Source organism: Notamacropus eugenii, chromosome 7 (assembly GCF_028372415.1).
Source record: "Notamacropus eugenii isolate mMacEug1 chromosome 7, mMacEug1.pri_v2, whole genome shotgun sequence".
Lineage (NCBI taxonomy): Eukaryota > Metazoa > Chordata > Mammalia > Diprotodontia > Macropodidae > Notamacropus > Notamacropus eugenii.
In genome coordinates, this window is record NC_092878.1 from 45310668 (window position 1) to 45332242 (window position 21575).

The 21575-nt window shown below is 38.2% G+C and overlaps 1 pseudogene; it reads left to right on the forward strand.

The window, feature by feature from the left end:
* Positions 1-1727: 1727 nt before the first annotated feature.
* LOC140514662 (THO complex subunit 3 pseudogene) overlaps positions 1728-21575 on the forward strand; it is a 32601-nt pseudogene continuing 12753 nt past the window's right edge.

Sequence of the window (21575 nt, forward strand, 5' to 3'; positions counted from 1 at the left end):
ATAACATTTTAAATGGCACATCTTCATGTATACTTTGGAGTTATTTTAAGAGGACCAGAGTTCTCAAAAAAACCACATTTCTGTGAGGAAAACACTTTCATGGATATGCCTCACAGTAGTCAACCAGTATCATTGAAATATTTTTTAAGAAAAAATAAAACAGTAGTCCATATGAAGAAAACCACATTCTCTGTGAGATACTTTTAATGTTTGAAATGCATCATACTCTATCTGCCTTTTCTAGAATGCCAACTACATGCTTATCAGTTTGACAATTTCCTCTTTAAGAAATAGTAATTAAGAACATAGCATATTCACAGCATGCAAAGATTAAATTGGACAGTGTTCCTGCCCTCACAGAATTCTCATTCTAGTAGAGAAGTAATACAAAATGATAGATGGAAAGAACATAAAGTCAGCGTAAAGAGGGAGAGGAACATAGCAGACTCAATGTTGACAGACGTCTTCATGGAGGAGGGCATTTGAACTTGGCAATGGGTAGGTGGGAATGTAGAGGATGGCTTTAGAGATGGAGGGAGCAGTGTGAGCAAAGGCACAGTAGAAGGAACCTGCAGAATGTATACAAAACAGCAAAATATTGTACTTGGCTGGGTCATTTTACTGATGGAGAGGAAAAACATAAGGCTAGTGTTAAAAACTAGGGATTTGTCAGATTGTAGACTTGTCCACTAGTGTCAAGGAATATGAACATTACTTGGGATGAAACAGAAAGTCATCAAAAGATTTTGAACAGAGAAGGGACATGATAGGATCCATGAATAAAGAAAGGTTGATTAATAAGAGTATGAAGGCTTGATGGGGAATGGGGGGATTAGAAATGGGAAAAATACTGAGGAAGCTATTCTAATATACAAATAGATTACTGATGGCCATAGTAAGATGACAGCAAAGGAAACAGAAAGGAGACAAGTGTGAAAGATATTCATGCACAAGAAACTGAGACCCAGAGAAATTTAAAGACTCACTCAAAGTTTTTCAGGTAGAAACTAGCTATCAGGGAAGGGGGAAAGGAAACAAGTATTTATGTGGTGCTTGCTATATGCCAAGCACTGCAGGTGATTTACAAATATTATCTCCTTTGATTTTCACAGAAACACTGGGCAGTAGGTGTTGTTACTACACGCATTTTGTAGTTAAGGAAACTAAGGCATAGAAGCCAAGTGACTTACTCAAGTTCACATTACTAGATAGTGTCTGAGGCCAGATTTGAACTCAGATTTTCCTAATTCCAGGTCAGATGCTCTATCCACTGCAACTTCCAACTGCCTCTGACAGAATTAATAAGACATGCTACATCCAGGAGTCAAGATGGTGGAGTAAGTAGGAAATATGCATAATTCTCCCATATTCACCTCCAAACAAACATAAAACAGTGCACCAAAACAAATCCTGGGACAGCAGAACCTACGAAAGGATGAAGTGAAACAATCTTTTAGCCCAAGAAACTTGAGAGGTCAACAGGAACGGTCTATCTCATTCTAGTAAAAGGAAATTATACTCCAGAACAGGAAGCATCCCAGCATGGCTCACCTCAGCAAATCAGCAAGAGATCCTGAGCCCCAGTGTGGTAGAGCAGGCAATGTCAACACCAGGACTGGCATACACCAGTCCTTAGACCTACCACGTGTTTCAGAATAGCCTCAGCAAATATCCAAACACCCACATTGGGATTGTACAGGTATCTAAGCCAATGAGCAGATACCAGCATGGGTCTCCAGCTCAGCACAGGTAAACTGACAGACCTCTATGGCCTCCAGCAGCACCAGCCACCTCACCTGTACACACACTCCTTCAAAGCAGCACCAGATATGAGGGTCCTCTTTGGGCCTCAGGGCAACATCAGTGCAGCACCAGGTAAATTGCCAGGGCCTACAGCCCCTGGAACAAAAAGTCTAAGACAGTGCCCTTCCACCCCTAGAGCAGACCACAAATTTTAAAGTAAGGAAAAAGGCTGAAAAAGATGAGCAAAAAACAACAAAAAAGAATCTGACTATAGAAAGTTATGGTGATAGAGATCAAGACATAAATTCAGAAGAGGGCAACAATGTCAAAATACCTATAAATAAAGCCCCAAAGAAAAATGGGAAGTGGCTTCAAGCCCAAAAAGAACTCATGGAAGAGCTCAAAAAGGAACTTAAAAATCAAATACAAGAGGTAGAAGAGAAATTGGGAAAAGAAATGAGAATGCTGCAAGAGAACTATTTTTAAAAAAGAGTCAACATCTTGGAAAAAGAAAACACCTCCTTAAAAAGTACAATTAGCCAAATGGAAAGGGAAGTACAAAAGCTAACTGAAGAAAACAACTCCTTAAAAGTTAAAATTGGGCAAGTGGAAGTTAATGACTATCAAAAATTAATCAAACAAATCGAAGGAATGAATAAATAGAAGAAAATGTAAAATACTTCATTGGAAAGACAACTGACATGAAAAGTAGATCCAAGAAAGATAATGTCAGAATCATTGGACTACCTGAATGGCATAATCAAAAGGAGGATCTGGATAGCATCTTGCAGAATTATTAAGATATGACAACTGATTATCTATGAGGTGGAGATGAGGTGAGGAATGAGAAGTGGATAACAACACTAAGGATTCAAATTGTGGTACCTCTGACAAAACTAAGAAAGTCAGATGAGGTTGATCAATTTGGGGAAAATAGGTGACCAATTATTTTGGGCGCATGTTGAAATCACGATGTTGTTCAGATATGCAAGTAAAGATGAACATATGTGGTGTACTGGATGGATTACTGTATCAGTAGTCAGGAAAACCTAAATACAAAATCTACCTCAGATACTTATTAACTATAAGCTCCAGGACAAATCATTTGGCCTCTATCTGCCTCAGTTTTCTTATCAATGGAGAATTTTATCATCTACCTCTCAGGGCTTTGTGATGGCAAATAAGATCATATTTGTAAGGTACTTTGCAAACCTTAAAGCACTATATAGTTATTCTTTCCACATCATGACTTTTCCCATTGCAGTTTCTCTATATTATAGGTTGGCATAAAAATCATATTGAAATTTGGGGGTTGTTTTGCTGAAGACACAGATGACACAGAAAAAGTTTAGAAAGTCAGAAATGCATAAAATAGATGTATGGTATTGTATAATATTAACATATTCTATCTTTTAATGCCATAATAATTCAGACTTCTTCTCTGATATGAAGGGAGGGCAAAAAAATTTTATGCAGATTTTTATAGATCACAGGATGCGAGGGGTAGGGACGGTGCCACACCCCTAACCCTCATGATGTGGAAGGGCTAACTGTACAAATGTTGGCTATTATTGTGTTAATGATGATGAGGATGATGATAATGATGAAATGTGAGTATTTTGAGATATACATTTGAAAAAATAGCATAATGTTTAGAGCTAGACAAATAGATTGGGAGTCACCTGTACAGAAATAAGGGTTAAAGGCATAAGGGTGAGAAAAAATTGACAAGGGAGAGAGTATAGTGAGAGAAAATATAAATGCATGCCCATATAATGTGCCAGAAAGAAAAGAATTATGAACAATTAGAACTGTTCAAATAAATGAGACAGTAAATTCTCCCCTTTGCCCCTTTTGGAGATGTTTAGCTATAAGCTACATGATTGCTTACTCTGTAAATTGTACAGTGCATTCTTGTACAAGAATAACTAGGTGTTTCCTAAAGTGTTTTTAACTAGGTGTTTTCTAAGGCATCTACCAATTCTGAAATGATTTATGATTATGTGACCCAAAGAAAAGAATTTTGATTAAAAAAAACCAATATTAAGGAGTCAGGTAGTGAAATCAATGAAGAAAACAGAGCCAAGAGAGGTGTGTGTGTGTGTGTGTGTGTGTGTGTGTATACATATATATAGGAGGGCAGAATCATATCAGTGGTGGAATGATCTGCACAGAAATCAAGGATGCTGACAACTGAGAAGCAGTCTTTGGAGTTGATAACAACGAAGGAAATAAGCTACATTTGAGAAAATCATTTTCAAAGAATGGTGGTAGTAGAAGCTAGATTGACAGGAGTTGAGGAATAACAAGGTGGTCATGAAGGAGAAGTAATAGGTGTAGAATATTTTAAGAAATACAGCTAGGTCTTGATAAGTATGAATACTAAATGCCCTGAGGTATTTGCAAATCTTATTTGAATTATTACAATATTTGAATTTGCACTGCATGTTTCCATTAGGTTGGAACCAATTACGATAATTTACATAATTATAACTTCAAATAGTGTGAATTCAAATACGTGAGACCATTTCAGGAGAACCATTATTCTCACTAATCAAGAGCAAGCTGAATATTGACCTAGTATCTTTTGTTTTCACATCCCTCTCATTTCCAAATACACACTCACCGGAGAATAATGAACCTTACATTCTAATGATTACAAAGTGTTACAAATAATAAACTGATGTAAAGCCTCCAACATTCTCTATCTATAATCTCCAACATCTCTATCAAGAGAAAGGAAGCACTTTCTGTCTCTATGTACATGACTGAACATGAAATCTAAAGGTGTCTGAATGTAGAGATAAACATCTGACTTGTGAATATTTCATAGTGCAAACATATTTTTCTATTGTTTTCTTTCCTTTCCTCTCCTTTCTCAGTCATTCTCTCTCCCTTCCCTTTCCTCTTCAAACTCCAGGGAGAAAGGGACAGAGCCAACATGATGGAGTAGAAACAGAGACCTGCCTGAGTTCTCCACCCAAACCCCTCAAAATACTTGTGAAAAGTGATTCTGAGCAAATTCTAGAGCAGCAGAAGCTACAAGATGACAGAGTGAAACAGATTTCTATCCCAAGACAATCTGAAAGGCAACAGGAGGGGTCTATGGCACTAGACTCAGAGCATAGTGCAGCCCAGATTGTACCACACTGGCACAGATGGGACTGAAGCAGACTTCAGAGCACTGAATCACTGCACTGCAGTTTCCAGATATCTCAACCCACAAGACAGCTTGAAAGGTCAGTGGGAAAGCTCTCTCACCCGGGGGAGAGAGGAATGTGCTCCAGTCCCAGTCCCAGTCCCTGCCCCAGGGCAGCAGCAGCTTCTGTTCCAGCTGTGGGCTGCTTCTGGAGCTCTCAGCATAAAGACAGTGGAAACTGATCTGGATCCCAGTCCTGGGTGGTGGCTCTGCAGAAAGGAGTGCTGATTAAGCAGAGCTGGTGGCAGCTATGGAGAGGGAATCTTAGCTACAGATCCAGGATAAAAAAGAGGGCTTGTGGTTGCTCACAGACAAGAGTGCAGGCCCAGGGAGGAGTAAACACCTCTACTTTTATCATACCATTTTGGAGAAGCTGAGAATTGACAGGTTCCTGGAGATATCTCTGAAAGCAACTGCACAAAGCCCCTGAAACTTGGGACAATGCACTCTCCACTTAAAAAGAAGCAAGACGTCAGGTGATTGGCTGGGAAAATGATCAAAAGGAGAGGGTGGAGAGTGGAAATAAGACTAAAGAAAGTTACTTTCTTGGTCAAAAGATATTTTCTTTCAATGAAGAAGGTCAAAGCATATAACTGGAGGAAGATCAAAGCATTCTACCAGAGGAAGACAGCAAGGTCAAAGCTCAAAAAGGATTTTGAAAATCAAGTGAGAGAAATAGAGGAAAAATTGAGAAAAGAAATAAAATACTGAAGAAAATAGCACTTTTAAAAATAGACTAATCCAAATGGCAAAGAGGTCCAAAAAATCAATGAAGAGAAGAATATCTTAAAAAGTATAATTGGTCAAATGGAAAAGTAGGTCCAAAAGCTCAATGAAAAAAATAATTCCTAAAAAAAATTCCTTCAAAATTAGAATGGAGCAAATGAAAGCTAATGATTTTATGAGAAATCAAAAAATTATAAAAATGAATGAAAAAATAGAAGACAGTGTGAAATATCTCATTGGAAAAACAACTGACCTAGAAAATAGATCCAGAAAAGATAATTTTAAAATTATTGGTCTACCTGAAAACCTTGATAAGAAATGAGTCTACATATCATCTTTCAAGGAATTATCAAGGAAAACTTCCCTGATATTCTAGAACCAGAGGGTAAAATAGAAATGGAAAGAATCCACTAATTGCCTCCTGAAATAGATCCCAAAAGGAAAAATCCTAGAAATGTTGTAGTGAAATTCCAAAGTTCCCAGGTCAAGGAAAAAATATTACAAGCAGCCAGAAAGAAACAATTCAGAAACAACACAATCAGGATAACACAGGATTTAGCAACTTCTACATTAAGGGATCAGAGGGCTTGGAATATAATATTCCAGAGGTCAAAGGAGCTAGGATTAAAACCTGTGCAGCAAATCACCTATCCAGCAAAACTGAGTAGAATACTTCAGGGGAAAAAATGGAATTTCAATGAAGTAGAAGGCTTCCAGGCATTTCTGTTGAAAAGACCAGAGTTGAATAGAAAATCTGAATTTCAAATACAAGAATCAAGAGAAACATGAAAAAGTAAATAGGAAAGAGAAGCCATAAGGGTCTTGTTAAAGTTGAACTTTTTACATTTCTATGTGGAAAGATAATATTTATAACTCATGAGACCTTTCTCAGTATTAAGGTAGTTAAAGGTAACATATATATGTGTATATATATATATATATACACACACACACACACACACACAAACACTCACATATACACACATATACATATATATTTATATGTGTATATTATATATGTGTAGGCATATGTATGTATTTATCTATATGTGTGTGTATGTATGCATGTATGTATAGAGAGAGAGAGACAGAGGATACAGGGTGAGCTGAATATGAAGGGAAGATACCTAAAAAAATAAAATTAAGTTTTGAGAGGAATGTAATGGGAGAAAGAGAAAGAGAGGTAGAATGTAATAAAACATCTCACATAAAAGAGGCAAGAAAGAGCTTTCACAATGGAGGGGAAGAGGGGGAATGTGAAAAGGAATAAGTGAGCCTTACTCTCATCAGATTTGGCTTAAGGAGGAAATAACACACATTCAATTGGGTATGGAAATCTATGTTACCCTGCAGGAAGGCAGGGGGGAAAGGGATAGGAGAGGGAGGAAAATAGAAGGGACAGAAGATTGAGAGGAATGGTAATCAGAAGCAAACACCATTGTGGGGAGACAGGTCAAGGGAGAGAACAGAATAAGTGGAGGGTAGGACAGGATGGAGGGAAATGTGGTTAGTCTTTTGCAACATGACTGTTATGGAAGTGTTTTGCATGGCCACACATGCATGACCTATATCAAATCGTTTGCTTTCTCAATGAGGGTGGGTGGGGAGGGAGAAAGGGAGAAAAAGTGGAACTCAAAGCTTTAAAAATGAATGGTAAAAATTGTTTTTGCATGAAACTGAGAAATAAGTGGTACAAGCAATGGGGTATAGAAATCTATCTTACCCTACAGGAAAATGGAGGGGAGGGGAAGGGAAGAAGAAGAGTGGGGTGATAGAAGGGAGGACAGACTAGGTTAAGGGGTGGATGGGGTACACACTGTCCTGAGGAGGGGAGGGAGAGAGATGGGAAAAAAATTTGGAATTTAAAATCTTGTGGAAGTGAATGTTGAAAACTGAAAATGAATAAATTATATTAAAAAAAAAACTCCAGAAAGAAGCCAATCTAACTCGATACCACTTAGGTACTATCCTAAGAAAATATCTGATTTCATAGCTCTTCCCCTATCTTCCCCTTTCTTCTCCCTCAGCAAGATCATTCAAACAATGTGTACCCCATGTGCCTTTGTCTTTCACTCCTCAGTGCTTAAATAATTGGACCCCTACACAATCTCTACACATGTGCATATATCTTTTTAAACTCCTATTTTTTTCCCTTTCTCATCCAACTCTTGGGCAGTTACCACAGAAAAATCTTCCTCAGTCTTCTTTATCCTCTCCTGTATTTCTTCCTCTTTCTCTTTATATTATTTATGAACCCCAAACAACTCCAATAATTGTAAGAGTTGTATACATAATACACAAGATATTAGGATAAAAGAAAGACATGTCTCAAAAGGAAATGAGGCATCATAAAGAAGTGACATTGGTCTGCAAAGATCTTGAAAATGCCCAGAAACTCCCTTAGGTGGTTCATAAAAGTCTTCATCTACCTTCCTTTCCTCTTTCAATTAACCCCACTTTCCCTCATGCATGAGCATTCCAGGCAGGTTTAAAGATAAACTACTCTCTAGGTAATTTTGTGGGTTTTCTGTTTTCATTCCTAGCATTGCAACTACACAGTTTTCTATTATTTTTCATTTCAAATGTATTTTATTTCAGCTACATCATGGGCTATTGTGAACTAGTCAGGGATCTGAACTGCAATGTATAATATTATTTCTGTGGGAAAATGCATTCCATATTCCAAACAACAGATTTGTGAATGAACTTGTAGAACACAACTCATTTGTAAGTTGAGAACTGCCTATAACCATACCTTGAACTCTAGATGATACCTTTCTTCTCTATAGAACAAAATGATTTTATATATAAAATATGCCACTGAGTCTTCAACATTCCAGTGAGGTAGATAGAGGAAAAATTATTATCTTCCTATTGGAGGTGGAGAAATTTGGGTAATAAAATATGAACACAAAGCATTGAAGAAATTGAAAAAGCCTTTGATCCAGTACCAAAAACCCAAAGTTCAAATCTAGCTGCTACCTACGTTGGTTTCTTTATCAAGTCACTACCCTTCTCTGGTACTCAGTTTCTCATTTGTAATATGAGATGATTGAATTAGATGAAATCTAAGAATATTTTTAAATTTCATATTCTAAGTCAATGACAGAGCTAGTAAAAAACTAATTATTCATATGGTTGCTTGTTTATCTAATCTTCTTACACTTGGAATACATTTAAAAGGAATACAGAATTACTAGAAGGTTTAGGCCCCTGAATCCAATGTTGTGAATAAAATTCTGATACCAAATAAAACTACTTAAAAATTAAATAAAACTCAAAAGTTCTAGTCTCTGTCATTCAAGCAACTTTCTTTTTTTTTTCTTCATTTTTTTTTTTATTTAGCTTTTAACATTCATTTTCACAAAATTTTGGGTTACAAATTTTCTCCCCTTTTCTCCCCTCCCCCCCCAAACGCCAAGCATTCTAATTGCCCCTATGACCAATCTGCTCTCTCTTCTATCATCCCTCTCTGCCCTTATCTCTGTCTTCTCTTTTGTCCTGTAGGGCCAGATAGCTTTCTATACCCCTTTACCTGTATTTCTTATTTCCTAGTGGTAAGAACATTACAGTTGATCCTAACACTTTGAGTTCCAACTTCTTTAGCTCCCTCCCTCTCCACCCCTTCCCTTTGGAACGCAAGCAATTCAATATAGGCCAAATCTGTGTAGTTTTGCAAATGACTTCCATAATAGTTGTGTTGTACAGGACTAACTATATTTCCTTCCATCCTATCCTGTCCCCCATTACTTCTATTCTCTTTTGATCCTATCCCTCCCCATGAGTGTTGACCTCAAATTGCACTCTCCTCCCCATGCCCTCCCTTCTATCATCCTCCCCCACTCTGCTTATCCCCTTATCCTCCACTTTCCTGTATTGTAAGATAGGTTTTCATACCAAAATGAGTAGGCATTTTATTCTTTCCTTTAGTGGAATGTGATGAGAGTAGACTTCATGTTTTTCTCTCACCTCCCCTCTTTATCCCTCCACTAATGAGTCTTTTGCTTGCCTCTTTTATGAGAGATAATTTGCCCCATTCAATTCTCCCTTTCTCCTCCCAATATCTTTCTCTCTCACTGCTTGATTTCATTTTTTTTTTAAGATATGATCCCATCCTCTTCAATTCACTCTGTGCACTCTGTCTCTGTGTGTGTGTACGTGTGTGCATGTGTGTGTGTATAATCCCACCCAGTACCCAGATACTGAAATGTTTCAAGAGTTACAAATATTGTCTTTCCATGTAGGAATGTAAACAGTTCAACTTTAGTAAGTCCCTTATGACTTCTCTTTGCTGTTCACCTTTTCATGGTTCTCTTCATTCTTGTGTTTGGAAGTCAAATTTTCTTTTCAGCTCTGGTCTTTTCATCAAGAATGCTTGAAAATCCTGTATTTCATTGAAAGACCAATTTTTCCCCTTAAGTATTATACTCAGTTTTGCTGGGTAGGTGATTCTTGGTTTTAGTCCTAGTTCCTTTGACTTCTGGAATATCCTATTCCATGCCCTTTGATCCCTTAATGTAGAAGCTGCTAGATCTTGTGTTATCCTGATTGTATTTCCACAATACTTGAATTGTTTCTTTCTAGCTGCTTGCAATATTTTCTCTTTCACCTGGGAGTACTGGAATTTGGCCACAATGTTCCTAGGAGTTTCTCTTTTTGGATCTCTTTCATGCGGTGTTCTGTGGATTCCTTGAATATTTATTTTGCCCTCTGGTTCTAGAATCTCAGGGCAGTTTTCCTTGATAATTTCATGAAAGATGATGTCTAGGCTCTTCTTTTGATCATGGCTTTCAGGTAGTCCCATAATTTTTAAATTGTCTCTCCTGGATCTATTTTCAAGGTCAGTTGTTTTTCCAATGAGATATTTCACATTATCTTCCATTTTTCCATTCCTCTGGCTTTGTTCTGTGATTTCTTGCTTTCTCATAAAGTCCTTAGCCTCCATCTGTGCCATTCTAATTTTGAAAGAACTATTTTCTTCAGTGAGCTTTTGAATCTCCTTTTCCATTTGGCTAATTCTGCTTTTGAAAGCATTCTTCTCCTCATTGGCTTTTTGAACCTCTTTTGCCAATTGAGTTAGGCTAGTTTTCAAGGTGTTATTTTCTTCAACATTTTTTTGGGTCTACTTTAGCAGGGAGCTGATTTGCTGTTCATGCTTTGACTTCATGTCTCTCATTTCTCTTCCCAGCTTTTCCTCCACCTCTCTAACTTGATTTTCAAAATTCTTTTTGAGGTCTTCCATGGCCTGAGCCCATTGAGTGGGCTGGGACACAGAAGCCTTGATTTCTGTGTCTTTGCCTGATGGTAAGCATTGTTCTTCCTCATCAGAAAGGAAGGGAGGAAATGCCTGTTCACCAAGAAAGTAACCTTCTATAGTCTTATTTCTTTTCCCTTTTCTGGGCATTCTCCCAGCCAGTGACTTGACCTCTGAATATTTTCCTCACACCCACCTCACCTCCTGATCCTCCCAGCCAGTGTTTGGGGTCTGAGATTCAAATGCTGCTTCCAGCCTCAGGGCTTTGGGCGGGGGCAGGGCTGCTATTCAGTGTGAGATTAAATTCAGATGCTCAGGTAAGGGCAGGGCTGCCTCTCAGGCTCAGTTCCCTCAGGGAGTTTATGCACAGACCTTCAACAATGGATCCAGGCTCCTGCCTGCTTGGAGAGCCCTTGTCTGCCACTGCCCCTCAGCTTCTGTCTCCTGAGGGGGCCCGAGCCATGGGGGCACCCCACTCCCCCCTCAACCCGCCAAAGGGACTCTCTCACCGACCCCCGTCACCTGGGGGTGGAGGTACTTGTGCGGCCGCTGGAGATCCCGTCCCTGAAGCCCGCTCGGATCTGTTCCTCTCGGTGCCGCGGCCACGGCAGGGCTGTACTCAGCTCCCAGTCCCGGCGCCCAGTCCGCAGCACGAAGGACCTTTTACGAGAGGTTTGCAGGTCTCTCCGGAACAGAAATCTCCCTCGCTCCAATGTTCTGTGGCCTCTGGGTGCAGAATTCGCCGTGAGTTACTTCTTTGTAGTTGTTCTATGGGTTGTGGGTTCGGAGCTATGTGTATGTGCGTCTTTCTACTACGCCATCTTCTCAAGCAACTTTCTTAACAGTCACTATTTCATTCAAACATATGCCAATCAAGAAGAACCATGTGACCAAGCATACCAAACTGGCATCATATATGCAAATGTCATCTTACCCACTTTTTCTTTAGGCCAGATCATGCTATTTATCAAATGGTAGGTACCTATTAGTAGGGAGTGGTATGCTGATAACTGTTTAACAATTGAGTCTTTCCACAGCATACCACAGACTCTTAAATTCAATTTATATTATCAACATTTTCTTCATCCCTTTCTTAAATCCAGACAGTCAACACAACAATGAACTATGACCTGATTTGTAGTTTGCCAAATTCTGACATGTAAAAGCTCACAGCAAAATTTAACCATTGGTTTTCTGGGGTATGAGTTGGCTCTAGCACACTCTTGCCACGAGAATCATAAAACCCTAGGGTTAGAGGTATAAGGAATCTTGAAGGTAACCTAATTTAACTCCCTCACTGTGCAGATAAGGAAACCAAGGCCTGGAAGGAACAAGTGACCTACCCAAAGGTGACACAGGTAGGATTTAAACCTGGGTCCTTTGATTCAGTGCTTTTTTCACTATACTAAGCTATCTGCATTTTCCTAGGGATAATTAGATTATTATATACTATATATATATATATATATATAAAATTCCCTAAGAACTCTGAGTTATTGAATACAAAGTCAAGCAACCACAAAACTCTTCTTTGAAGGACATTCTTTATAGTCTAGTATGTTTTATTTCTTCTGCCTGCTATACAACTGAGACCATTATAAATATGAATTTTGTCAAAAATGTTGAATTCTTAAGGATTTGTTTTGAATCCACTTAGTTTTAACTCCTTGGCTATGGAAAGAATGTCGCATCTGGAGTTAAAGGACTTTCAAATCCTGGTTCTATTACTTGTTATTTGTATGTCAAAAGTATTTAAATTTTGATATGACCACACTGCTAATGAGGATATCACTTACCCTCAGTTTTTGTTGTAAGTCAGTTCACAACATGTAAGGGCAGTTAGGTGGCTCACTGGGTAGATTGCTAGGCCTGAAGTCAGAAAGACTCATCTTCCTTAGTTCAAATCCAGCCTCAGACACTTACTGGGGAAGTCACTTAAGTCTTTTTGCCTCAGTTTCCTCATGTATAAAATTGGCTGGACAAGGAAATGGCAAATCACTCCAGTATCTTTGCCAAGAAAACCCCAAATAGGGTCATGAAGAGTCAGACATGACTGAAAACAACTGAACATCAACAATCATAATATGCATGGAATGTACAAATTATCTCCATAATCCTATAGTATGCTAAGATGTTCCCTCACTCTGTCCCCTAATTTTTTATTCTTCAGTTGAAGACCTGGTCTTTATCAAAACCTAATTTCATAGCACTGAGTCCTAGTTTATATGAATATGAAAACTGATTATAAGTATAGACACTATGCCTATATGTTTATAAGTGGCAGTCAAGAAGTCAGGAGTCAGGAAGATCTGAGTTCAAACACTTACTAGCTGTGTGACCCTGGGCAAGTCACTTAACCCTGTTTGTCTGTTTCCTATCTGTAAAATGAGCTGGAAAAGAAAATGACAAAATATCCAGTATCATGACCAAGAAAACCCCAAATAGGGTCATGAAGAGTCAGTCACACCTGAAAGACTGAACAACAACACATGCCTACATGTTGCATAATTAGAATTATGGAGTCACACAATTTCAGAATTGGAAGAGAACTCAGTGAGTTGATCTGTGAGACGCTGGGTAAATCCCTTCAAGAATCCATAGTTCAGGTTCTTCTCATAGGGATTGGCTGTTAGCAGTGTTGTGGCTCAGCTCATGGGCAGGGCCTGTGGTGACTATAGCAGCAGAGCTCAGCATAATGTTACAAGAGATGATTTGTTGAGTCATAAATGGAGGGAGGAATTTACATTTTTAAATGAAGTCTCATACCATTTTGTTGGTACAACCTACTACGAGGCTAGAAGGCCAAACTTATGCTGGTAATGAATCAGTGAATGAATGCGTGGAAGGAATTTGTAAAATGTATGAAGCGCATCTGAAGAAAATGAATCCCAGCAGTCCCTCCATCACATACGACATCAGTCAGTTGTTTGATTTCATTGACGATCTGGCAGATCTTAGCTGTCTTGTGTAGTAAGCAGACACTCAGACATAACAACCCACAACAAAGATTGGATCAAAGAGAAGATCTAGGTGTTCTCCATTGGGAGGCCCAACAAGCTACAAATAATCCAAGTGCAGTCTTAGGGAGGATGGGCAGAGGGTTTGGAAAATAGGTGTGTACAGTATTCTGTAGTAGGAGCTTCGTATTATAGAAGTCCTGTTTCCAGTGTGTTATAATCTAGCCAAGGTGAAATGTATTAGGAGATTTTTGTCTCATTCAATCTGAAGCCCCTGCTCCTCCCTATTTTCTTTTACTTTTTCTTTTCTTTTTTTCTTTTTTTACTAAGAAACAGCTAAAAATATGTCTTTGGTCAGTTAGCATTTGGTTACAGTTCTTCCAGCTGTTCATATATGCTTATCCTTCTGTCTGAGGGTTTTAGAGAATTTAGTACATCCACTAAACTCAAAGGCTTAGTAGAAAATACAATAAATGCTCTTGAGTTAAAAAGAAAGAATCTATAGTCTCACCTGAAATATTGGGAGGTTGGATGAACTGACTTCTATGGTTGTAGTGGTAAGGGAATTTAAAGATCTTCCCTGCCCCTTAATATTCCAATGTGACCTGTTTTGAGCTTTGGCTCAGCCCACAGCTTTAGTTACATGAAGCCCATGATGGGAGGAGCTTGCTGAATGCATGGAGCAGGGAGGATGCAGCAGGAAAAAGAGTGAGGTGGAGCTGAGAGAGGAGACAGAACAAAACAGAGCAGCTAGTGTGAGTGAGAGAGGGAGCGATTTTGCTTAAGGGAGCTTGTTTGTGGGGAGTCCTAACAAGAAAGGCTTGAGGATGGCTATGCTCCCTTTATTGGCAATGTGTACAAACTTTGTTGTTACCATGGTGGAATTGGCTTTCTGGTACCTGAATAAATACCTTGGTTTTTTCTTGGAGGAAGAAAGCTTATTTTTTTGCAAATTTACATTGGAAATATACGTGTATATCCATACTGGCTATCGTGGATATCATGTTGGTATTACAAAATGGTGATGACGATGGTATCGAGAAATGGAAAACCTCTACTTGGAGACAGGAAGGCTCTAGAGGAAGGAAATTGGTATTCTGGGATGGAAGGATTTATCTTATTTCTCCCTGGTGAGAAAATGGACTAAAAAGCACAGGACTTTGTGAAATCTGGAAACCAAAGCTATAGAAGGAAGAACCCAGAGACTTAGAAAGATGTTTTCAAGGAATACCAATAGTATTGGAGAAAGAAATGGCAGGGATATGTAGAAGAGGACAAAAGTAGAGACAAATTGCCAGAGGAAAAGTTTCAGCTGAAAAAGGAGTTAGCTGATTTGCATGAGAAACTTTCTATGGTATAGCGTCCAAACTTTCCTTTAGAAGAGCAAGTTAGAAAGAGTCATTAAGATGGCAGAGTAACAGCATGAACTTTCTAGAGTGCTGCTCCCAAGCCCAGTCAAATACCTGTAAAAAATGGCTCTAAACAAATTCTGGAGCTGCAGAACCCACAGAATGACAAAGTGAAGCAAATACCCAGCCCAAGAAAACTTGAAAGATCACCAGGAAGTGTCTATCATGCTGTGCTGAGAGGAGAGCTCAGAGCAGTGTGAGCCACACTGGCACAGAGGGAACCTGAGCAGGCATTAGACGGACTGAAACTCTCATGACCCCAAAACACTGAGGACACATTGGAAGGTCAGTAAAAATAACCTGTGGGACCCATTGTGAGAGAGTAGAGTAGTCTGGCCCCATTCCCATGGTGGTAGAGGGGGAAAGAGGGCAGAGGAACCCTTGGCAGCCACAGCAGTAGCAGGGGCAGCTGCAACCACTGTTTCTTGAGTTCTAGGCACACAGATTGTGGGGGAATCAAGTGGTTGACAGTACACTCACACTTCCACTGGAAGCAGAGAACTACCTTGACAAAGAATTCAAAAGTCAAGTAAATGGCTGGAGAAATGAACAAAAACCAGAAAAAGAAACACTCTATTGAACCTTACTTTGGTGACAAGGAAGACTAAAAAGATGCAAATAGAAGACAACAAAGTCAAAGCTCCTCCATCCAAAGCCTCCAAAAACATAAGAATTGATCTCAGGCCTTGGAAGAGCTCAAAAAGGATTTTGAAAATCAAGCAAGAGAGCAAAAATTGGGAAGAGAAATGAGAGTGATGCAAGAAAATCATGAAGAATGAGTCAACTGCTTGCTAAAGAAGATAAAAAAAGCTGAAGATAATAACACTAAAAAATAGACTAAGTCAAATGACAAAAGAGATCCAAAAAGCCAAAGAGAAGAAAAATGCCCTAAAAAGCAGAATTTGCCAGTTGGAAAAGGAGGTCCAAAAGCTTACTGAAGAAAATAATTCCTTAAAAATTAAAATGGAGCAGATTGAAGCTGATGACTTTATGAAAAATAAAAAAATAAATAAAACAAAATCAAAGGAATGAAAAATAGCAGACAGTGTGAAATATCTCATTGGAAAAACAACTGACCTGGAAATAGATCCAGGAGAGACAACTTGATCAAAAGAAGAGCCTAGACATCATCTCTCAGGAAATTATCAAGGAAAATTGCCCTAGTATTCTAGAGCCAGGGGTTAAGGTAGAAATGGAAAGAATCCACCCATCACCTCCTGTAAAAGATCCCGAAAGGAAAACTCCCAGGAATATTGTAGCCAAATTCCAGCACTCCCAGGTCAAGGAGAAAATATTCTAAGCAGCCAGAAAGGAACAATTTGAATATTGTGGAAATGCAATCAAGACAACACAAGATCTACCAGCTTCTACATTAAGGGCTCAGAGGGCTTGGAATATGATATTCCAGAGGTCAAAGGAGCTAAGATTAAAACCAAGAATCACCTACCCCGAAAAACTGAGTATAATTCTTCAGGGAACAACATTGTCATTCAATAAAATAGAGGACTTTCAAGCATTCTTGATGAAAAGACCAGAGCTGAATATAAAATGTGACTTTGTGCACTTAACTCATATATTTTAGAGTGAATAAGGCTATGATAGTGCATTCATGGACTCCAGAATCACAGCTGATGTTATATTCACCTTGCTTCTAGTTATTGTCTCCTTATTTTTTCTGGCCTTGGTTTGTTTCTTTAACTTGTTTGTTAGACTTGTCTTCTGCAGGCCTTAGTGTCCTCCAATTGTAGATGACTGACTGCTTAAGATGGAAGTCACCTTCTGTCCAAGACTATAATATGTCACTCTTGGACCTGGCATTAAACAAGGTCTGGATATGGGCTAAGGAACTCTGCCCCTCAAATGGGACCTCTTGAGGCAGGGACAGTTCTACATCCAATCTCAGCAGGAAGTGGTTATAGTAGTTATTGAAGAAGAGACCTTTTACCCCTCATTGCAAGGGATTTTGTGTCCCATTCACTTCAGGATGAGTTGCAATTGAGAAACAGAGCAGGAAAAACAGCTAGCATTAGTGACAGAGGGAGTGATTTTCCTTAAGGGAGCTTGTTTATGGGGAAGCCTGACAGAGAGAAGGCTTGGGGATGACCATCCTCCCTGTATTAATAATGTGTATGGGATTCTTTGTTACTATGATGGATTTGGCTTTCTGTTGTTTGAATTAATGTCTTGATTTCACTTTGAGGAAGAAAGTTTACATTTTATGAATTTACCCTGGAAATTCACATGCATATCCATAGCAGCTGCTGTGGGTATCACATTGGCATTACAAGGGTCCCTTCCAATTTTAACTCTCTGATCTTCTTTTTCCTCAATAGAATTGTAAAAATTCTATGACTCCTTATTCTAAATGTCATCAGAGGATAAGAGCTTAAAGAAAGATTATTTTCAAGGCAATTCCTTTTCATATTCTGAAAATAGGTGAACTCCACATAAAATCAATAGGTAGGTAGGCAGGTAGGTAAAATCAATAGGAATAGGTAGGTACCAGGTAAGCAAGTAGATCTAATTTTAATCAAAATGAAAGCAATTTGGTGATATTTTCTAGCAGTCTATCAAACTAAAGGTTTTGTTAGGTTGAAAAGACAATTTAGATCAAACTACAAAAAAAAAAAAAAACCCTAAACTTGGATTTTTTTTAAAAGAACATTTCCATATTCAACTTTTTGTCTGACTAAAAGTGCAAATTCTTGTTGTTTTTCCATTATGTCTGAGTTCTTGATCTCATTTGAGATTTTCTTGGCAAAGATACTGGAGTAGTTTGCCATTTCCTTCTCCAGCTCATTTTACAGATGAGGAAGCAGAGGCAAACAGGGTTAAGTGGACTTGTCCAAAGCCACACAGTTAGTATATGTCTGAGGCCGGGTTTGAACACTTGAAGAGGAATCTTCCTGATTCCCAGCCCAGTGCTCTATCTACTGCATCATCTAGCTTAGTTTGTACAAAAAGCGAACATGTCAAGTATTGACTACCAAATACCAATTTGTGTCCCAAGAAGAGCAATTTAATTCTAGATTATGGACTTGAATTGTTCTTGATATAGTCATTCAAGCAATCAATAAATATTTAAGTGCCTCTTATATTCCCAATTCAGTGTAGTTAGGAGCCAGGAATGAAGAAGTATAGACTTACTCCTTTCACTTAAAGGAACTGGGACTGAATCAGCCTGAAGAGAAGACATAATAATAAGAAAAGACATAATAACAAGAAAGCATTAATCAAGCATTAGATGGGTTGCCAGATGAAATGGGAGCTGGTCTTCTGTTTGGCACCCAGAGGGCAGAGCATGGAGCAAGAGTTGGAAGTTAAGGAGAGATTTAGGATCCTTGAAGGGAAAAACACTCTCAGGGCTATCAAAAACTTGAACAGACAGCCTAGGGAAGTAGTAGAGGTCTTTATTATGGGATGTCTTCATAGAAAGACTGGATGGCAACATCATGAGGGAAATGTTTCAGAGATGATTAAGCCTGGAAGACCAGCCATTGGATTCGTCTATATCTTAAATTATGTGACTCAATAATGTTGATTATATATATATATATATATATATATATATATATATATATATATGTATATATGTGTATGTATATATGTGTGTATGCATATACATATATGTGTGCATATATGTATTTATATAGAAATATGTATTACATATGCATCTCTATATATGTATGTATGTATATGTATACATATATAGAGATGTATATGTAATATATACATATAGAGAGAGATGTATATGTATATATTACAGATACATCTATATGTATGTATGTGAATATATTATACATATACACACATATATTCACATACATACACACACATTTAGGTATGGTCTCCATTCAAGAAACCTTGTATATTTACATAAAATGGGACTTAATAATAATAGCATTTAGTAACTCGGCTAGGTAAACAAGGTACCTTACAAATATTACTTTATTTTCTCCTCACAACAACCCTGAAAGTTGGGTGCTACTGTTGTTCTCATTTTACGTAGGAGGAAATTAAGGAAAACAGAATTAACTGACATATCAAGTGTCACGCAGCTAGTGTCTGAGTACTTAAATTCAGATCTTCCAGACTCCAGGTCCACACTTCATTTATTGTTCCACCTATTTTGCTTTGAAAATAGTCTACACATGTTATGAGCCGACTTAAAATTAGAACCAAGAGTAGGTGGTGGACATATTGGGAGTATGTCAGTTTCACAATTTACAAATACCCACTTCTGATGTACAAGGAACAACAAAAAGTCGGTTTTTTTCCCCTTTGAAACCCATTCCTAATAAGCAAAAAGGGATCATTCTGGTTTGAGATGGTTATACTAAATATTTCCTATAGCACTAGAAGCACAGTCCCAGTTTGCATTTATTTCTTGGAAGGAGGTGAAAATCTGACAGCTCACAATGAAGTAGAAACTCAAGCTAAAACAGACACCATTTTGTGCCCACTCAGTCTTCATCTTTCCAGGGTCATACATGTGTAAGTAGCTGTTTGTTTATAGTTGAGACCTTCTGTGGGTAAATCTGGCAGGATACCAAAGACATTTAGCATAGATATTTCCTTTTCAATGCATGTGTTTGAATTTTCTTTTTTCCTGTTGATGAACTAAGTATAGCAAATGCAAAGTGATTTTCAGGAATTTATTTTAAACCATAAATGCTTCCCCTCCCTTCCTTATGGGAAGGATTCATATTTGGTAGAAAACTGCTTCCTTCCCTCTTATGCATCCAACCCTCATTTCATTCAGTGGTTTAGCAGAATAGAATATTAAATTAAACTAATATTCAACCTCTCTGATTACCATTATAACAGTGGTTGGTAATGAGGAAACAGATCTTAACACTGGCGTAGCAATTTAAATTCATATGTCACAAATTCATTATTTTTTCCTTTCATATTTTTAATTTTTATAAAAAATTTTGTGTGATTCTTTTTGTTTTTGTATCACCTTCATTTTTCATTAGATGTCTTTCAGTGAGACAGACAGGTGTCACAGAAGATAGAGAGCTATGAAATCAGGAAGACCCAAGTTCAAATTATGCCTTAGACACGTACCAAGTGTGTGACCACAGACAAGTCACTTAACTTTTCTTGGTCTCTAAATACAGTTATTCAAGTGAGCAACCAGTAAGTATCCAAAGGCCCAATGCAATGCTAATAGCTGTCTGGGGGAAGGAATGAAGAGGTATGGGAAAGTCTTCTTCACTTGAAGCAAAATGGTATTGTCCAACATGGAGAAGACTTGAGGAACTTTAAAGCTGCTCTCAAGTATTAGAAAGGTTATCAAAACTTTGCATGGCCCACACAACGAGGACATCTGTAAAATGAGAGGGTTACATTGAATGGCTTTTAATGTCCCTTTCGGCTCTAACTTTATAGTCCTATGGTTTTCTCCTTCCTCCACCTAGCAAGCCAGCCTTTATAAAAAGGAAGAAAAAGTATGTTTTTTTCATATTCATCATTTATAATAGAGAGGGAGGAAAGGAGGAAGGAAGGAAGGAAGGAAGGAAGGAAGGAAGGAAGGAAGGAAGGAAGGAAGGAAGGAAGGAAGGAAGGAAGGAAGGAAGAAAGGAAGGAAGGAAGGAAGGGGAAGGAAGGAAGGAAAGAAAGAAGGAAAGAAGGAAGGAAAGAAGGGAAGAAGGAGGGAGGGAGGCAAGGGAGAAAGGAAGAGAAAGAAAAAGAGAGGGAGATATATTCTTTTATCTCTTCTGAGTTAATCTTGGTCATTATAATTACATAGCATCAAGTTTTTTTTATTATTATTCTTTCTATTTGCCTTTTTTATTCTTTAATTAATCTATTTTTAGTTTTCAACATTCATTTCCACATGATTTTGAATTCCAGATTTTCTCCCCATCTCTACCTTCCCCTCCCCCCAATATGACATGCATTCTGATTACCCCTTCCCCCAGTTCCATTTCCCTTTTTTTAGTCATTGTGGATATGTTTTTTTCCCCGATTTTACTTTGTATCACTTCCTGTAAGTTTTCCCATGTCTCCCTGATTCCTTATACATGTAGCTTTTAGAGCATGATATATCCTAGTACACAGCATTTCTTACTCTTGTCAAAAAATAACATAAAACCTCACAAACTCTTTCCAAAATAGTCCTCAAACTCTTTCAGAATCAGCCCTATGATAATTTGTGAAAGCTTGGAATTCTGTCTTGGCATCTTTGAGCTTTGCTTCTTAGTACCATTTTTACCTCTGTAGTATATCCATTCCAATTCCATTCTCCTTCCAATACTGTTCCAGGAGCTGAATGAGACTTT